Raw genomic sequence first — 14332 nt, 5'->3', positions numbered from 1 at the left:
TATGTTATGATAGAGTATGTAGAGTGTCATATAGCAAAGCAATGCTAAATACGATACAGTGACAACATCAACAAGACATCATTTTGATCTGACCTCCCGCTGCCGTGCGCTTGGGTCGCTAGCAATAAGTGAACGTGTGCTGTGACTAGATTTCCGACCAACTGCTGTTTGATTTTCTTTTACTAAGTAAGTAGATATGCCTGTAAGATTCCATGTCATTGTCATATACTCAGATTGTAAAGAATCAAATCTGTCATCGCCCAAAAACCTGTTTGAATAACCCCAATGCACTTTAGTATAGAGATTATCTTCATTAGTTTTCTGATCCTGACTCGAATGACGCGCTGCTTAGTATGCAGGAATATACAAATATAAATATTCTTAAATTTATGCTTTCTGTAATGGACTTAAAAAACCTGTTTCGTTCGATAAGAAACCCGGATAAATATTATATCAGATAATAAACTCGAAGCATATGAATATGGCCGCAGTCACAATGGAGTCATAAATAAGTAACCGCTACGTTTATAGCCAATATTGTGAACAATCAACTCGTTTAATGATGCATGATATATGCTTATATGGACGTTTATTCTTACGCTACGTCTTACGTAGGCGAACAACGCGCGAACGCGGCGCGGCGCGGCGCGGCGAAAGCGGCCGCCGCCGCGCCGCGCCGCGCCGCGCCGCCTGACATTCGCGTGCAAATCGCGCCGCACCGCGTTCGCAACGAGATCGCTTACGTAGGACACTTCTATGGGCATCAAAGGATTGATTTCGCCGCGCCGCGCCGCGCCGCGTTCGCGCGTTGTTCGCCTACGTAACGCTACGTCTTACGTAGGCGAACAACGCGCGAACGCGGCGCGGCGCGGCGCGGCGAAAGCGGCCGCCGCCGCGCCGCGCCGCGCCGCGCCGCCTGACATTCGCGTGCAAATCGCGCCGCACCGCGTTCGCAACGAGATCGCTTACGTAGGACACTTCTATGGGCATCAAAGGATTGATTTCGCCGCGCCGCGCCGCGCCGCGTTCGCGCGTTGTTCGCCTACGTAAGACGTAGCGTAAGACGTAGCGTTACTTAGCACTAGCTTGGTGCTAGTCAGTACTGAGAGCTATAAATTTTTAGTATACAAGTTATACATACATTATATAATATTATAAAGATACTATACAGTTTCTCAATATAATCCTACTTTTGTTAAACGTTTCGAGATCCCGTAAAAATATATCTATGCTATTCAGATAATACTACTAGGAAAATCCTTTTTAATAATCAGTAACTATTCCATATGAAAGCAAAAGAATGTTCATAATTATTTCATATTAAATATAAAAAAAGATTATTTTAGACTTTCGAAATTGTAAACATAATATTGTCACTTCGAAGATTTCGGCAGGTAAATCCTTCATCAACTACCAATTATGTAACATTCGTCACATGTGTCGTATTGGTATCGGTTTCATCCACGGTCGGTGGGTTGTCAGACTTGGCGTTATTGTCACATTTGTCACCGAGGCCGTCGAAAGAAACACCTGTCTACATAAGTATACTTAGGTATATTGGGTTGTTTCTTTCAGGATTTTTTGCTATTTTGACTGTCTACCTACTCAGAGTAGGACCAAGCTAACTCTGCCATTTTGGAGCTTTTTGTTTTTAGTCCCGGACGCTAAAAGAGGGGTTGTTATACCTACGTTTGACGCCAATAATGTCTGTCTGTAGCAACGTAGCTCTCAAACGAATGGATCGATTTCGATGCGATTTTATTCACGTAAAAGCGAGTTTCCTTGCAGTGGTTCTTAGCTATAATGTTTGATAAAAACCGAACCAGCAGTTTGAAGAGTATCAGCTCTTTTCCAAAATGATGTAAGGTATCTTTCGCATTAAATGGGTTAACATCTTATCATTAGCATAGGTTTATATTTTTTTTAATTTAATCCTTACAAAATTGTAAACTCTACCTTTAACTCTACAGTTTGCTCTCAGTCTCAGATTGGGGCCCGATTTATGAATTTCGACCGCTCGATTTCGTACATTTCATTCAATAATATCTCCACTAAGGGTTTAAATTCTACTAATAGAATTGAATACGAGTGGTCAAAAGCTCATATTTCAAAAATTTGCATTTCTCCGTTTTCCACCGATTTTCGAGTGCCGAAATCGAGCGATCGGAATTCAAAAATCGGCCCCCAGCTCAGACATAACTCGTCTGTAGTACAGCAGTTGCCAAGGTAACTATTTTTAAGAAAACCAAAATAGTGTGAGCGGATGTGCGACTGCGAACTCACACCTACAGTTGTTTGTATGTCTGTGTGTTGGTGTCGCCGAGGGCACGCTCCAAGGAGAGCGGCATCGTAAAACCATGAATGAGTGTCGTATTATTGTATTATAAGTATAATGGTTTTAAATCTAATAGAATCGTTGATATAGTTGGAATAAGTCATTTTCAATTCAATATTTGCTTTGCTAAATAGTACATAACATACGTAACTTTTTGATACAGTTTTGGCGGCCCCCGAGCAGATTTAAGCTGGCACACAGTCCATCTGTATTTGCTATTAGGTCCATAGCTTTTGACAAACGCCAAGTAGGTAGCTTACTAGACTATGACTACGCTAACTTAGCATAAACTAGGCTAGGCTATAGTACTTAACCTCTTTCACTAGATTACAATTAAAAATTGTTAGTGCAGGCACACATCATATGTGTGTATACATTTATAATAAACTACCAGAAAATATAAAAAAGAGACTTTGTTTTTAAAAAAGTTTAAAGATTTCCTTGTTACCAATTGTTTTTTGAAAATTATAACGTTATGGAGCCTACATAATTTTAAGAGCCTATACCTACATATATGTAAATATTCATGCTATATGATAATGTGGGGTTTGTGGTAAAACTACTGATTTTTAGAAGACCTAGTAAACCCACAAAAGCAATAAATAAATGAATTATGATTATGATTATTATACACGGTGTAACATGAGTAAACCAATAACATTTATTTTTTATGAACAAATACATTTAAAAAATTGAAAAAACAAAACAAAAAAAAAATATTTTTTTGGCGATTTTGACCTAAACTCATATTACATTTTTTCCTTCTTTTGACCTCAGAAATGCGTGGTTAAAATTATTCGGTTTCCTCATGTTACACCGTGTATATGAATTAAACTTGGCAGTATACCTATAGCATACAACCCTGTAAGCTCCATATTTGTCGTAGAACTTTGCATGAAACTTAATATGGCTCCTCTACACGATGGGCCAGCGCCAGCCACTCCAAGGGACGCAGCCATGCGGTAGAATGAGATAGCAATATCACTTGCTCCCTCTAACGCATAAATGCGTCCCTTGGAGTGGCCGGCGCTGGCCCATCGTGTAGAGGACCCATTAGCGTGGCCCGACTCTACCACGGAGCTCTACAGCGGTGTTCTCAGACTGGGCCTTTACAATTGCTAATTGCTGCCATTGAATTAATTTGCACGGGTGTTAACTCACATAGATAAACAAAATAAGATGAATTGGCGACTAAACGTAGCCAAGGTCGCCGAAAAATGGGACCGACCGGAATTTTAAGCAGGCGGACTGGTTTGGATTCATGTTGAATTTATATTTTGTGGCTTATCTCGGGGAACAGGAAAACCTTGAGGAGTCTGTCACTCTAGTCTCATTTTAAAGGTTTAGAACATTCATTAGAGCTATTATTAGATATATTTTTTTTGTAGAACCTAGCTATAATGGTGCCGAAACAAACACGACAATATATGAAATATGACTGTTAAAAGAACTGGCTAAAGAAGTTATAATTATAATAGATATAAATATACCTATTTATACCTATATTCTTATTCTGAAACTGAAGTAGTCTTTTCAGTCGAATCTAAACTTATCTTTCCAGTCTGAAAGGACAATTCTAATATTAATTAGAGGCATAACATAAAGCAAGTGTTTTATCGAATTTCTTAGACTTAGGGTCAGTTGCACCAACCACATTTGACAGACCGATCAACGTCAGCCGGCGCGACTCGGCGCTTTACTATGACCATACATAAAAATTTAGCGAACTCTTTAACAATACGAACAGTTTGGTGCAAGTGGTGCAACCGACCCTTAAACCCTAATTCAGAAAACTTTACGGGCCTGATTTAGTTAAATAATGTTTTATCCCTTTCTTAATACATAAGTCAAAATGACATATAAAGACAAACGATTGTTAGCTAATTGAGGTTTGTAGCGCGTTTATGAATAAGGGGGTTAGACCATTAGACAATACATTATTAGTCTCATAAATAAATAATTGGAATAGCAGCGCGTTTGCTGTCCATTTGGGGCAATATTCTTAATATATTTGTCGATGATAAAACACACAGAAATGTACACATTACTTATACCATACCTAACAGTTTTCTTTCATATTCTGTCAGGCAAATGGGATATCTCTTATAATTCTGAAATGCAAAAGATATTGAAATATCGACACTTCTTTACGCTTAAATAGATTCCTAAAGAAATAAACATCACCCAGACTAAAATGGTACCATGTTTTTTTTTTCAGAACCACCACACATATACTATTAGTTATAATTTTATCCGTTTCGCGACTCTCTTATACATATATAATTAGTGTTGTCAATAATAGTAGAATATAATATTGTATTATTATGCAGTCTAAAACGGAAGTGTTTCGCCAAGATAGATGGGCTGGATGCAATTTGCATACGTCGCGACTGACTGACGACACAAGGTTTCTCGGGTGCACGGAGCAAAATGACGGTTTCCGTCATTCTACATTCTTGGGCTGACAAGGATATTCGTCGGTAACGAGATTGAAAAAAGTGTACTTGTAGGTATCGAATAGAAAGATACCATCAGATGAAAGCAGCGTACGATCGGCCATTAAATATTAAACCTTTACTGGAGCCTCTTGGAGCCTTCTCCGAGTCCTTACTCTTGTTTAATTGTTGTTTTCTGTGTAAATCTTAGTATCACTCGTACCTCATTATTAGTCATTACTACTTATCAGTGGCGACGCGTCCATAAAAGCCGATTCCCACCGGCTTGCCTGTTTTTGGACGTTTGAGCAGAGTTGTAAAGGAAATATATAAGCCAAATTAGCCCCGGCTTGTCTATGAATATGTTTGACGCGCCGCCACTGCTACTTATATCAGAAATGAGGACTACTAACGCATGTATATGCAGTGTATAGCGTGATGGGAAATTATTTAATTCCTGATTACATGCACCAGTGTCACTTTAATGGCGGGGGATTCCACCAGTGTGCGGACTATGCGAAACATGCTTTTGTGTACTGAATACTATGCTTGCTCTAAGGTTGATCACTGAGATAAGATTTTGTTTACAATCAGTTACACAACCCAGCTTTAAGCTGTAAATAGTTTACAAATATTGTATTGTCCTAAGACTCCTGAGTCAGCTCGTACATCACAGAGCCCAGTTGGCACGGACAGGGGGATCGAAATAGACGGACGTCACTTCCGAATAGTTCCGAACGAGCTCGACAGTAGGCACCACCAAAGGATGTTATGACACAGTTCTGTTATAATAAAACGTTACAAATGTTCTAATTTTACATGTTTACCTTCGTTCACATGTGAGCTCCTCTCCTTAAAACAATTTTGCCGAAAGTTGATAAGATGGTACCTTGAGACGAACATGTTTATTATTATGCGACGGTGGAGTAAGTAAATGATTACTACATTTATTCATACTAACTTATGCTGTATGAGTGATAAGCAGAAAGAATATTGCTTATCGTAATGGGTGTAGCTATGTAAATATATCTATTTAAGTAGTAAAAAATACAGTCATATGTAAGTACGAGTAAATTTAAGTTAGTGATAATTATCTGCTACGGTTTTCATGATCTCGATAGCATCAAAATCAACCCTTCTGCTACCTATACGTCCATGATAACAGTATATAAATGTAAATTAATTTTAAAATACTAAATCACTATACATATATGCATCCCAGCATCTCCACCACCACAGAAAGTGTATAGAATAATTATGATGTTGGTGAATATATTTTTTGTAGAAATATATAGGTAATATATTGTTTGTTTATTTTAGATCATACGCTTAAAAGCACCTTGTTTTCAATATAGCGATGACTAGAATTAAACAGAAGTCAATCCACCATTTGGCATTGAGTCTCATAACACTTTTGCCTTCGGAGACAGTCAACAAATGACACATCTGTATTCCTAGTACAGCTGTTATACTATTAAAGACATTCAATGTATGAATTGACCTTAACCGGTTTCTTCGATGGCGCCTGTTTTAGCGTTTCCAAGAATTGCATATGCTTCGACCCTGAATAATAATAAAATTAAAGGCTAAACGGGAATCTAAAATCGTGCGTAAAAAGGAAGGCATAGGTTTTAGTTTAGGTAACTAAAAGTCCTATTAAATGTTATTTACAAAAGTGATCCTGCAGAAAAGGTCAAATTCGAGAGTCAATTTTAATAGTAGGGTAGAGTTTGTAGTACAAGCACGCCAGTTTTGACTAAACAACTGTAAAATTAAGGACGCTAAAAGGAAAATCGTTTTTGGCAAATCTTTACGATGCTCGCTCGGAATACAAACATGCTAAAAGCATTAGCGTTCGCCAGTGATTGGTTAGTCAGTGCCGAAATATTTTTAACGCAAAGAGGTTAATGCAAGGGCATATATATATTCTGAGATTTATTAATGGTTGTACAGCAAAAAACGTCGTACGTAATATTGAATGATACAACATAACATTATGTAAAATGACACTTTAATAATATGTACTCGTAAATAAGTATTCAAATGCAACATGTGCAGTATATAGAGGTAGTATAATTAATTACTTAATGCTATCAAATGCATCGTCATAAACGTTTTATGAAAATTGCTGCTCAAGTGCGCATCTTAGTAAATAGTCTTCTCAGGATAAACTAATATAAAACATTGAATTCTTACTTAAACTTAAAAACAATTAAATTCGTGCAGGTCTCATCAAAAACAAGGTCTAAAAAATTGCAAATATCAGCAGAGCCTTGGCCTTTTTTAGACCTTTTTAAACGAGAACATTTTCACATGTAGTTAAGTAATACATACAGAAATTTTGGGGACACTTAAGCTTGTTAAAATGAAATGATAACCTTAACAACCTCAACAACCTTGGTAAGATAACTTTATTTTTGCAGAGTTATTTCGTACTAAAATCGAATACAGACATTTAGGTACTTACTAAAAAGCAAAGCTAAATTACCAACATAAGTCTTCTCCTTAGTCTTCTATGAGGGTATTAAGGGTTTCTAATTAGGACAAAACGGAACTTTCAGTTAATACTCGTATATGCTTAGATAATTATGATATGATATGATTTATTTATCTCACAATATACAATGTCACTTAAAATTACACATGGTAAATTTTTAGGAATATTATTATTTCTATTATATTGCAAGGTAGACAGATTGGCTAGTAGGAAACTATGCCAATACAGAGGGACACCAGTCATTCCTTAGCAATATTCAGGAAATAATTGGGAAAAGCCTCTTCCTGGTTTAAAATACGTTGAAGCATCATGACACTGACTACTTGTAAGTGATTAGATTAAACTAAGAAAACCACTAGATCTCTTATTAGGCTCATGTAACCTACAAGTGCTATACGTATACCTATAGTACGAGGAAGGTGTACTTAGATCCATATATGTATAATTGTATATCCACATTTCCGGAGATGTCTCTCTTCTATCCTCTCCTCATTGCTCTTACAAATGAAATCGCTAAAAAAAGGAGTAACTATAGTGCACAGACTTCCATATCTATCTATCTAGACATAGACATACTCGTAGACAGAAAAACTTAGGTATTTATCTATCCAGAGATCTCTCTAGTAGTAGTAGTACCCTCAAAGCCTATGGTCATTGGTCTACTCTCGTGGGTGGGATGGCGAACTCTAACCTATGTCATATCGGCGTATTCATAGTGGCGGCGCTCATGGCGAGCCGCCAACTTTAATATTAGTCCGTCTGATGTCATCGGCCCAACAGAAAACATTGTTTTTGGAATAAGCGGGATTTCGTAAAACTCCGTTTTGCGGTCAGACTTGATAATTGTGTGCGGTTTGCGACCAGATGGCTATAGGTACTAGGTATCTCGGAGGGAGGTTTATTAAATGTCTTTGTTTTCAGAATTCCTAACACTTGATTGAGGAAAAAGAGATTTCTAGCCAGGTTTTGGATTCACCTTCGTACGTAAAATTTGAGCTATAAGTTTGGAGGTTGAGGATCTCATTTTCCTTGACCAATTAAATAGCAAATGTGGAATCGGGATAAAAAAAAACTAGAACTGTTTTACAGGAGTAAAAGGAAAGCCTCCATATGCAGGCTGCAAAAGATGACTAAAAGTAATAAACTTGTATTATGTGTGATCATCGCCATTTTTCAACGTCGGACTTTTAATAAATTGCCAATTGTATGATTGAAAGAAACAAATTGTAATTATATTGATCGTTAACCACAAGCTACTCGAGTAGGTATGAAATGACTATTAAGTTTCTTTGAAATAAAATTGTAATATGGCAATACGGAGATGTGGAAAATAGGTAGGTATGTTTATTATTTGCAGGGCCAGTGCAGTGGATGGATAAAAAATTGAAGTATTTTCAGTAAAAATTTCAAACTTACAAAGTTTCTAAGTACTTAATCTTTTTGCCAACTCAGCACGATGAACTTGACGCCAATAGATAAAAACGCCAAATTTCAATCGGAGAGTCATTCTTGCGTTTGGTTTATGACTTCTATGAGCCTCTTTGAGCTGCTGCTGTAACGAAGTTATTTCATTTTATTTACCACCCGTATTTCAATTAGGGGGTTAGAACTCAAGAAGCAGGTTTATGCGCACCGCAGCGAGCATGTTTCCCTATCGAATTGGGTCAGGTCAAGTGAGTGCCAACTGCCAATCCTTGTCTCGTATAAGGATGACTCACGATAGAACAGTCCCTGTCCGGGCCGAAGTCTCCGCAACTTTGTTGTCTATGACTAGTGATCCAAAAGACTCCAGCCTTTGGAGCTCTTTTTTTAGGGCTCGCCTAAAAGGCTAAAAGCCTATTTAGCTCTTTAGCCCCCGAGCCTAGTTCTATTTAAGAACCTAGAAATTTGGGGCTAATAACCTTATTAAGCCCCTACAAAAAGCCTATTTAGCTCTTTAGCCTCCGACCGGCTGGCCGGGCTTAATAAGGTTATTAGCCCCAAGAGTCTAGGTTCTTAAATAGAACTAGGCTCGGGGGCTAAAGAGCTAAATAGGCTTTTAGCCTTTTAGGCGTCAAGAGATGACGCGAGCCCTAAAAAAGGCTCGAGTCCTTTGGATCACTATCTATGACGAGTGATCGGTGATCACGTGATGCGTGCGAAAACTGGGGCCAAATTCGACATGTACAACTGTCAGATTTCGCATCCACGTCAAATCAACAGTTGATTTTATCGCATACTGAGTTATGATTCCATCAACGGTGGATAATATCATTTGGTACAACTAAAACTCCACTCTAAACTAAGGATGGTTCGGTTTAGTTTGCTTGTCACCCTAACTGTGGATTGTTAATGTCAAATTTTGACATTGTACGTATTCGAGAACTTATGATATTTCCCACATCAACGGGAGATCAACACTATACGTCAAACGTCGCTTGTCGAATAGGGGTCCTTGTCTCGTATAAGGATGACTCACGATAGAACAGTCCCTGACCGGGCCGAAGTCTCTTAAACTTTGTTGTCTATGACAGAGGTGATCGGTGATCACGTGATGCTTTCTATATGTAGAACACTGAACTATAAAGTGTCGGACGCCTCGGCCAGAATCCGGACCGTTCTAACGTGAATCACCCTTTAGTATGCAACCGCTAAAGCGTTGATACAAAAGGGATTTATTTGTCAGTGTAGCAATAAAGATGCTCACATTATGGGGATGACCGCATCTCTGACGCATGCGGTTTGAGATGTTTTCTCAATCGTTCGCTCGCGAATAACCGTGAGTAAGGAGCACAAGGACTTTTGAATCCTGGAGCGTTATTGATGGATTTCATATTATGTTGAGCTTATCTTCGTGTTTAATAGCTAGGTCGATTTTTATTTTATCCTCGATTTTATTGCGATTTTGGTAAAATTTGGTGAGTTTGAAAGCTCCTCATTCTGGGTGGCAGTGGCGCATTTGCAGTATTTGCCGCCCTCTGCCCTGTAGCCGCCCCTTTCTCAGCATCCATCAATATTGACTACATTTTACGTTACTTTTTTTATCATCAGCGAATTTTTGTCACAAATTGCCGCCCCTAAATATCTTGCCGCCCTAGGCCCGGGCCTACTGGGTCTTAGGGCAAATCCGCCACTGCCGCATGGGTGGAATAAACACGGAATCCCAATATGGATTGGGATTTGTGACATGACTTACTTGAACTCCATATGTATTAGTACCTCGCGACTCTCACGAGAAGATTCGAGTAACGAGACGCTAGGAATGGCACAGCAGTGTATTAAATTCATTCATCAATTGATCCATTCTTCACTGTTCACGGGGATGACTGCATCTCGCGCTGACGCATCCCACATCAGTTTCTGTGTTTTCTCAATAATTCGCTCAAATAGCCGTGAGTAAAGAGCACAAGGTCTATCCTGGGATGTGTGACTCATTATTATTCTGAATTAAACTCATCAATTAAACTTAATTCTGTTGGTAATTGAAAGGTTAGTTATGAATACAACCCATTGACTTAGTCAATTTGCTTGATTAATTGCGATGATGTTGTTGCCGTATGTCGCGATAAGAATGTTCAATCCGTCACTAATTGACCGAGCATTAGCGAAGGTCTCTGTTTCAGCTTGAGCAAAGATGCTTTCGTATGTCCGGATGAGTGGAGTTGAGTGGAGGAAAGGAGGGGAGGCCTTTGCCCAGCAGTGGGTGGGCCGAAACATGATTTTTATATTTTTAATACCGAAACCTGCCGAGACTGAAACTTTGGTCGGACGCTAAAATTCGGTAAACCCAGATATCAACGCAATAGTACGGTTAACAAAACACATTTTTAGGGTTCCGTACCTCAAAAGGAAAAAATGGAACCCTTATAGGATCACTCGTGCGTCTGTCTGTCTGTCTGTCCGTCTGTCACAGCCTATTTTTTCGGAAACTACTGAACCAATTAAGTTGAAATTTGGTACACATATGTAAATTAGTGACCCAAAGATGGACATGTAATGTAAACAAATGAATATAAAACATGGGGGCCGCTTTTGGGGGTAAATGAGAAAGTTAAAAAATAAAGTTTTCAAATTATATCGTGTTATATATTAAATGTAAGATCTCATCTTGAGAATTTGAAATAGTTTTATTTTATAATTTTAAAATACATAGGTTCGAAGTTACATATTTTAGAAAATAGCCAATAAATGACCATCCCCCTACCCCTTTAATTATCTCCGAAACTACTGGGTCCAAAATTTTGGAATAAATACACAAAATAGTTCTTTACCTATAGATGACAGGAGGAGGCCTATGTTCAGCAGTGGACGTCTTATGGCTGAGATGATAAGATGACAGGAAAACCTATTAAAAATGTGCAGTCAAGCGTGAGTCGGACTTAATGTACGGAACCCTTGAAACGCGAGTCCCACTCGCACTTGGTCAGTTTTTTATCGCCATTATGCTAAAGTTAAAGTCTGATTCAAAATTACCTGATAACAACTTTACACTCAAGAGAACAAGCCGCCTTGCCCGCTTTAGAAAGTCAATAGAGATCCCATCAACTGAATAAGTTATTTAGTACAATACCGTATCGTGCTTGTCAGCCTCCGGCTAGAAAACTAGTATACCTAGGTATCCCAGCGTCCTAGGCCAGCCTAGATTACGGCAAAGCCTTATTTGAAGATCTAACGGCGACCAAGGCGCCGTACAAGGCCGCTAGACATTTTATCTACAGAAAATCCTTTTCCGGTCACATTTTTTTAATTTAAAAATTTAAGGCGTAAATAAATCGAAAAAAGAGTTAAAATATAAATATAAATACTCACGTATCGATTATCCTTGAATTTAATGGCACAACACTAAAACCCACTTTTTAAAAACTAATCACAGATAAAATATTTTTTATTTTTCTATTTACACAGATGGCACAATTTTTTTAATTCGGCGGGTCGAGTAGGCGTTTGAAACGTTCGCGCGCGGGACGGTTGCGCGCGCACTTGATCGCTGCGCGGGAAAACTGAACGGAAATGTCGAACTCGGCGAGATGACGTGATGAAGACGGCGGTCTCTTTCGCTCGGTGCTTTCTTGGAAAAGATACATTCATGGTATTTTATAAAAATAATAAAATGTGTTCTTCTTAAAATATATCGAACAGAAATACACTAAGTACACTCTGATAGTGTCAACTATAAACAGATTGGCTATGGAAGGTAAAGTTAAGGAAAACAATATCCATGTGCTTATCCAAAAGTGACCGTCAAAAAACTTTAAATAGGTGGTGGACTGGTGGTGGTGGTACAATACCTAGAATATTTGATAAAAATCTCTGAATATCTGATGTATTCAAAAGGTACTTAAATACAAAATACAGTACGTATCGGCCCCCTTTTTTAAATATTTTTCGTTAAATTTAAATAATCACGATTATTAAACAGTGGCGCTAGTGTGCACGTAGATGGGCTCTTAAATAAAAAAAGAATCAAATTAGATGTGTAATTATATATTTCCTAGAATGTAAGAATTTCATAATTCTTTGGTAAACTTCGGACTCTTGACACCCAGGTGACCTAGGGCCCCAGGGGCACCCTTCAGTTCGGGCCATAGGCGCGGTGCCCTCATGGACACCTATAAAAAGATTTCTCGTAAATCCTCAAAGAGGGCGCTCTTTTCTAACTGGTTATCAAAATTGCAGTTCGCTACGTTAGCTGACAATCGGACTGCGTGGGGTCGTAGTTCTGTCATTTTATGTTAGATGGCGCTGTGCACAAGTTTTATAAATACGCATTGGCATTTGGCATTAGTTTTATCACGTTTTATATTTATATTATATTATAAAATATCCTTAGAAATTATATATTTAACAGTTAACTGCATACATTAGGTAAATATTTATCTAGTGGTTTATCTATTAAATGCATTATAATGGGTGGCGAGTTTAAAATGGCTTTTAGCATGCTTTTAGTATGTCAAGCAAGTAAAGTTACGTACAAGTAGGTACCTATTCAACTTTCCAGTGGACTTTTCAACTTGAAAAGAATCCCTAAACAATTTCTGAAAGAGATACTAATGATACTATGTCATACAGACCTACCTATGTCCTATTTTAGCAAGGCTGGGCCGGCACCGCCATATATGGCAATGAAATCGTCCGGCCAACCACAAGTTGTTGTTTTGCGCATGTGTGCAGATAAATTATGGTCGTATGATGTAACGCAGGCTCATCTGTAATTGCTGGGCTCAAAAATGTCTCAATATTAAGTAGAATCTTTGTGTTAAAAGCCCCCCTATAACCGAAATAATAAACAATGAGAATAACGAACTTTTTAGTGCCGTCCACAAAGCGTCTCAATATTATCGATATCGATAAAAGTTATAATTATTAGATAATATTAAATTTTACACGATGATTAACGAATGCCAATGATCATGGAAATTAAGAATAGTCAATGATGAGGATGATGTCTATCTAGATCGCAGAATGGACTATGCCTAGATTCTAAGTCTAGCGATGCTGAGAGGTAAGAGTATAACGCCGCTAGCGTTCTTGCGACTATGCTGCAAGGCCTGCAAGGGGGTGATTTGGGGGGACTCTTTTATGTTTAGTTTTAGGTTCTGGTTTGCTTTAGCACAAATTTAAATTTACTTGAATATAGTGCGTTTTTGTGAAATAAATAAAATGGACTATGGGTTCTGAATCCAAAATATGTATAATGATTTGCCCTGCTTGCTGGACATGGAATTATAAGTCCACGTCCCTACTAGTCTAAAGTGTAGAAGCTTAACCAGTCGACTATTTAAGTAAGCAACTAATAAAAGATGTCAATCAGACAGATGCCTTAGCTTACAGAGCCTGAGATGATGATGCCAGACTGTGACTGGATGGAAATTGAGGCAGTTTCTTTCATTCTATTATATTATGATATTTCTGATTTGTGACTGTATTATAAGGATTGCAATAATTCCAAGTTTGTGCGGCAAGGTAGGTAATTTGTATTCAAATTTTAAGAAGCGGACGAAAACCACAGAGCTGGACGGAAACTAGCGCAATGACCCTAGTTGATGATAATTTATTATATAGTAATAAATGAAATGAGCTCTTTTA

General features: G+C 38.1%; 1 protein-coding gene across 1 annotated transcript in view; it reads right to left on the bottom strand.

The window, feature by feature from the left end:
- The window catches only part of LOC134675600 (serine/arginine repetitive matrix protein 2), a 43581-nt gene extending 31334 nt beyond the window's left edge, over nt 1-12247 (bottom strand). Inside the window, exon 1 of the mRNA XM_063533924.1 lies at nt 12056-12247. The gene's annotated coding sequence lies outside the window, so the exon portion shown is untranslated. The remainder of the gene's footprint in view (nt 1-12055) is intronic.
- Nucleotides 12248-14332: the final 2085 nt, after the last annotated feature.

The sequence above is a fragment of the Cydia fagiglandana genome, chromosome 22 (assembly GCF_963556715.1).
Source record: "Cydia fagiglandana chromosome 22, ilCydFagi1.1, whole genome shotgun sequence".
Classification (NCBI taxonomy): Eukaryota; Metazoa; Arthropoda; class Insecta; order Lepidoptera; family Tortricidae; genus Cydia; species Cydia fagiglandana.
The sequence above is the reverse complement of the archived record's forward strand: the minus strand, read 5'-3'. Positions and strand labels throughout refer to the sequence as shown.